Source organism: Balaenoptera acutorostrata, chromosome 11 (genome assembly GCF_949987535.1).
Source record: "Balaenoptera acutorostrata chromosome 11, mBalAcu1.1, whole genome shotgun sequence".
NCBI lineage: Eukaryota > Metazoa > Chordata > Mammalia > Artiodactyla > Balaenopteridae > Balaenoptera > Balaenoptera acutorostrata.
In genome coordinates, this window is record NC_080074.1 from 26411774 (window position 1) to 26418987 (window position 7214).

Below are 7214 nucleotides of genomic sequence, written 5' to 3' on the forward strand. Positions count from 1 at the left end.
AGAGAGCCAGTGGAAGCCAGAGAGGCAGAGCTGAGTTTAAATTCTAGCTGTGTCATTTTGTAGCCATATGATTTCGTCATATTCATAATAAAATACCATAAACTGGGTGGCTCATAAACAACAGACATTTGTTTCCTCACATTTCTGGAGGCTGGAAGTTCAAGATCAGGGAGCCAACATGGTCAGTGAGGTTCTTGTAAAGGCCAGCTTGCATGTTGCAGACTGCTGACTTCCTGCGGTGTCCTCCCGTGGTGGAAAGGGCTAAGGATCTCTCTGGAGCCTCTTTTAAAAGGCACTACTGCCATTCATGAGGGTCCGCCCTTATGACTTAAGTATCTCTCAAAGGCCCCATCTACTAATACCATCACCTTTGGGGGTTAGGATTTCAGCATGAACTTTGGGGAGACACATCCAGACCACAGCACTCAGAAACCAAGCAGCATTGCTTCCATATAATTTTATTTATTGAGGCAGACACAAAGGCCTCCCAAATTCAGGGGGAAATAAACTATTCCTCTTGATGGGGAATGGCAAAATTCTGGAAGAGTATAGGGAACCAGAATTTTTTTGCAGCCATTTTTTAAGAAAATCTGTTACAGATAGTATTATATTTCTTAAGCTTGGTTGTACATTCTTAAGATTAAATAGACTTAGACTTTTTTTTTTTTAAATAAATGTATTTATATATTTATTTTTGGCTGCGTTGGGTCTTCATTGCTGTGCGCAGGCTTTCTCTGGTTGAAGTGAGCAGGGGCTACTCTTCATTGCGGTGTGCGGGCTTCTCATTGTGGTGGCTTCTCGTTGCGGAGCATGGGCTCTAGGCGCACAGTCTTCAGTAGTTGTGGCTCGCAGGCTCCTTAGTTATGGCTCGCGGGATCTAGAGCGCAGGCCCAGTAGTTGTGGCGCACGGGCTTAGTTGCTCCATGGCATGTGGGATCTTCCCGGACCAGGGCTCGAACCTGTGTCCACTGCACTGGCAGGCGGATTCTTAACCACTGCACCACCAGGGAAGCCCTAGACTTAGACTTTAGTATGTATTATTCACAATATTTGATAAAAAATAAATAAGCCTTGTTTAAAACAATTAGGTAATTTTAGACCCTCAGATCTCCAAAATTCCCTGTATCCAGGGGAGAGAAGTAAGTTCTTGAGAAGTTGTAAGCATAAACTGGCCCTTACATGGATACATACCAAAAAATTCAGTAAACTATATTGGAGAATGGGACAGAAGTGTGTGTGTGTGTGTGTGTGTGTTGCAAAAAAGCTAAATCCTTGTCTTCTGTGTTGGGAAGTCAGATAATGCCAAAAATCTGAAAAATCTAGAAATAATATAAGCATGTAATTTTTAGATATGGTAGTGAATATAAGATAAGCAGCTAAAGAGTTGAAACAATTCCCAGCTGTTTTAGGGAGTTGGAAATTGGGTCCAGAGGCAGACCTTTATGAGTCTTTGAACCAAGTACATGTGTTCAATGGACTAAATTTAAAAGAAGAAAAATAAATGGATGAGCTAAACAGCAGATTAGATTGCTGAAGATAGAATAAAGATTTCTGGCAATATTTTTGTTCACATGAGCAAGGCAATATTATCTGAATGGATTCTGCATATCTCTTTGGCTTTTTTTTTTTTGGCTTTGTAATAATATTAAGTTAATGACAAAAATCAGAACAGGATGTTACAAAAAAGGAGCAATCAGAAATCAAGAAAGAGTCCTTGAAATCAAAAATATTAGCATTGAACTGGGGAAAAAAGTCTGTATCAAAACTCAATATACTGTACCCAAATAAGAAACGAATTAGTGAACTGGTACATAAAGGTGAAAAAGTGGCTCAGAATGTAAACCATAAAGGTGGAAATGGAAAATATGCAAGTAAAGTTAAGAGATACGACAGATCAATCCAGAAGGGCCAGTGTTTACCTTATATCCAGATTCTGAAAAAAGAAGAAACAGAAAATGGAGTGGGAAAATTATTGAAAGAACAATTTCTATAACTAAGAATGACCCATCTCCATAAAGACAGTGTTGAATTCCAACAAGGAGCAACCAAAAAAAGCCCAAGATAAATCCTCATGAAATTTCAGAACTTTAAAGAGAAAGAGAAATATCTGAAAAAAACATCTCTTGCAAAGGAATAAGTATCAGATTGGCAGGAAGATTCTTATCAACTATATTAGATATTAGAGGTCAATGTACCAATGCTTCCTAAGTTATATGGAAAAATCATTTTGAACTTAGAACTCTATGTCTAGGTAATCAAGAGGGAAATTTTATTTCCAAAATGCATTTTTCGGGAAAAGAATGCCTCAATAATGTACTCCACCAAAACAAATAAAATAAAAACAAGCAAGCAAACAAATGACGGCATTCTAAGAAAGAAAAGTATGTAGGATCAAAGATGTAGTAAGATTCATTCACCTAGAAGCACAGGATAGGAAATCAAAATAATCTGTGAAAACTTTATTCAAGAAGGCATATGCCTCTTCTGTTATTAAGTAATTTATCAAACTAACATTTATTGAGAACTTATGATATACTAGCACTGGGTTAAGTATTTTTTGTGCCTTCTCTTTTTTAATCCTCACAAAGTCCCTTGAGGTAGGTAATATTATTAGCCCTGTGTTACAAATGAGTAAACTGAGGTTTATAGATGCTAAGCAACTTGCCCAATATAGCTAGCTAGGAAGTGATAGAGCTGAGGTTTGAACAAGCAAAAAACCCTAGGGAAGGTCTCCCTAGAGAAATGGCTGGTTGTAGGTCTAGGGCAGGAAACATACTTTCAAGGTAAGTATAGAGACATCTTCTCACACCAGAAGGAAGAAAGCTAACAAAAATCACTGGGTTGTGTCTCAAGGACTCAAGCATCAATCTGAAGAAGTTTCTACTTGGCAGAGATAAGATAACTTGGTAATTAATTAGAATAGTAGCTGTAATAGATTGAAACATAAAGAACATATTTAAATCCATGAATTCATAATGATACTTTAAAAGTGCTAAGGACATGGTAAACACAAAATACCTATAGAAGATACATACAAAAAAATGAGAAAGTAATCAAAGTAAGTCACTACAAAAAATAAAACACAAAGTAAGGCAGCAAGAGAGGAAAAAAGGAACAAAATAACAAGACACGCAGAAAACAATTAACAAAATGGCAATAGTAAGTCCTTCCCTATAAGTATTTACACCTCAAGAAAATAGAAGAAGAACAAACCAAACCCAAAGTTAGCAGAAGGAAGGAAGTAGTTGATTAGAGCAGAAATAAATAAAGAATAGAAAAAAAATCAGTGAAACTAAGGTTTTTTAAAAACATTTTTAAAATATTTATTTATTTATTTGGGCTGCACTGGATCTTAGTTGCAGCACATGGGATCTTCGTTGTGGCATGTGGACTCTTAGTTGCAGCATGTGGACTTCTTAATTGCGGCATGCATGTAGGATCTAGTTCTCTCACCACGGCCCCTGCATTGGGAGCGTGGAGTCTTACCCACTGGACCACCAGGGAAGTCCCAAGAGTTGTTTTTTTTTAAAGATCAACAAGATTAGCAAACCCTTAGCTAGACTAAGAAAAAAATAAAAGACAACAAAAATCAGCAATGAAAGGGAGACATTACAACTGATGCCACAGAAATATAAAGGATTTTAAGAGTCATTATAATGCCAACAATTACATGCCAACAAACTAGATGGATAAATTCCTAGAAACACAACCTACCAAAACTGAATCTTGAAGAAATAAAAAATATGAATGGACCTATAACTATCAAGGACATTTGATAAGTAATCAAAAATCTCCCAATAAAGAAAAGCCCAGATGGCTTCAAACAAAGCTAGAGGCCTCACATTTCCCAATTTCAAATTTTATTACAGGGCTGCAGTAATCAAAAGAGTATGGTGACCAATGCAACAGAATAGAGAACTCCAAAAGTAAACTCTCAAGTATATGGTCAAATGATCCTAAACAAGGATGCCAAGGATACCCTATGGGTAAAGGATAGTTCTTCAGCAAATTGTGTTGGGAAAACTGGATATCCACAAGCAAAGGAATGAAGTTGAACCCTTACATCAAATATAAAAATCACTCAAAATCAATTAAAAACCTATACACATAAGACAGAAAACTATAAAACTCCTAGAAGAAAACTTATGGGAAAAGCTTCATGACATTGGATTTGGCAATAATTTCATGGGTATGACACCAAAAGCAGAGGCAACAAAAGCAAAAATAGACAAATATGGGACTATATCAAACTTAGAAACTTCTGCACAGCAAAGTACAACAGTGAGAAGGCAACCTACAGAATGGGAGAAAATATTTGCAAACCATGTATCTGATAAGGGGTTAATATCCACAATATATAAGAAATCCTACAAGTCACCACCACCACCAAGAACAACAACAAAAATTTTTTTAAGGAGCAAAGGATTTCAATTAACATTGCTCCAAAGAAGAAATACAAATGGCCTCAAGCATAGAAGAAGATACTCAACATCATTCATCATCAGGGAAATGCAAATCAAAGCCACAGTAAGATATCAGCTTATACCCATTAGGATGGCCACTATCAATAAAAAAACAGAAAATAACAAGTGTTGGTGAAGACGTGGAAAAATTGGAACTCTTCTGCATTGTTGGTAGAAATGTAACATGGTGCAGCCGTTATGGAAAACTGTGGAGCTTCCTCAAAAAAAAAAAAAAGAATTACTATATGATCCAGCATATGTGATATGTGTGTATATATGTGTACACACGCACACACATACACACACACACACTTCTGGGTATATATCCCAGGGAATTGAAAACAGGATCTAGAAGAGATATTTGCACTCCCATGTTCATTGCAGCCTTATTTGCAATAGCCAAGAGGTAGAAGCAACCAAAAACACCCATCAAAAGATGAATGGATAAAGAAATGTGATATGTACACACAGTGGAATATTATTCAGCCTTAAAAAAGGAAATCCTGTCACATGCTACAACGTGGATGAAACTTAAGCCAGTTGCAAAAAGACAAGTCCTACATGATTCCATTTATAGGAGGTATCAAACACTTAGAAAGTAGAATGGTGGTTGCTGGGGGTTGAGGGTAGAGAGGAAGGGGGAGTATTGTTCTATGGGCACAGAGTTTCAGTTTTGCAAGATGAAAAATTTCTAGAGATCTGTTGCACAACAATGTGTACATAGTTAACACTACTGTATTGTATACTTAAAGACAATCAAGGAGGTAAATTTTATGTTCTGTGTTTTTTGCCACACACACACACCCCCCTCAAAGATGCTAGGAAACCAAATTGTAATTTTGAAAACTGTTAAATAAGGGAGAGAATCATGCATCTTTCCTGCCTTTCCTGTATGAACTGTATTTCAGGAACCAAACAGTTGAGGGGTTTTCTCTTTATAGATTTGTGGCTAATAAAGAAAGAAGGAATGAAATTATTTAGGCAATGCTCAGCAGTGGCTGCTACAATCACAGAAAATGAAACAAGCAGACACCCTGTGTACTCCTTAATAGGATATCATCACCTATGAAAATGTACTTAACAACTAAAAAAAGAACCCAGGGCTTCCCTGGTGGTGCAGTGGTTAAGAATCCGCCTGCCAATGCAGGGCACACAGGTTCGAGCCCTGGTCCGGGAAGATCCCACATGCCTGGAGCAACTAAGCCCATGAGCCACAACTACTGAGCCTGCGCTCTACAGCCTGCGAGCCACAACTACTGAAGCCCGTGAGCCACAAGTACTGAAGCCCGCGAGCCCCAACTACTGAAGCCCGCGTGCCTAGAGCCCGTGTTCCGCAACAAGAGAAGCCACTGCAATGAAAAGCCCACACGCTGCAAAGAAGAGTAGCCCCTGCTCACCGCAACTAGAGAAAGCCTGCACGCAGCAACGAAGACCCAACGCAGCCAAAAATAATAAATAAATAAAATAAATAAATGTATATTAAAAAAAAGAACCCAAATTTTGTCAAGCACCTAGGTTTAATTACTAACATAGGGAAATACAGGGGATAGAGGAACACAGGGACACAATCAACAAAATCCAGACAGTGGAAACTCTACAGGAGAAATTACCAGTTTCTTTGTCAAATAAATTGGAAGGACAAAAAAAGGGGGTGGAAAATAAGGGAATCCTGTAGATTAAGAGAAATTTAAAAGAAAATCAACATATGGACCTTACTTGGACAAACTAAAAAAATTATGAAACGATTGGGGAAATTTGAACCCTCCTCAGAGGATATTTTATACTAAGCAATTATTAACTTTTTGAGGTGAGATAATGGTAATATGTTTATGTTTTTAAAACAGTTCTTCAATATATATTGGAATAATTCAGATAGAATTTTTTTAAAACAGGAAAACAAAAAAGCCACAGTTCAACATAAAATAAATTCCAATGGGACATTGGATTTTGAGCAATTGATAGAATCTAAGAAAAGAAAATGTGATCCTAATATTTGGAGGTTTCTCTTTTGGGGTTGAAGATTTAGTAGCATAAAATTACATCTCTTCTCTGGGTCCAGTCTTATTTCTTGGTCCTCTCAAGAAATAATGTTGTGTTTCAATTTATAAAACTCTTTAGACAATTATGAAAACTTGCAGTTATGGATTAGAATATAAATCTTATAAATCTTGACCTTTTTAAAGAAATGATATGGTAGACTAGAGTCTGGAAGAGCAAAGGATGGGATGAGGTGAAGGAAGTGACCATGTGCTAAGTTTCTCATCTCAAATAGTTGGGAATCAGAGACTTCCAAACTGATGGATCAAGAAATATAGGTTTTAAAGCATATTTAAAGTCATAAAGTTAGCTGCTAGAAAATTAGAAATAATAGCGTTCATTTCATTCCCTTTATTGTTTAAAATTTTTAAATATCATGCATGGATTATTTTTCTAATACACTTTAAATATCAAAATTTTTAATTTTAAACTTGCAACTAAATCATTAAATACTTGAGAGTAGATAGTTAATCTTGTACTTTTCTATTCCTCCTCCTCCTCAGTCGCCTACCACAACGCTGATGTCGAATGTGCCTACTTCCGAATGTGCAGTATCATTTCGTGCTTAATGTTGAATTCCTTAATGGTATCTCGTTTCTAAAGAATCTTGGCTCTAGAAAGGATTTTTGGAGTAGTCAGGCAATCACTTTAGATAAGAAAACTGAGGTCCCCAAAGGAGGAACCTTCACCTGGGAAAGCCTAGTTTAGGTGAGC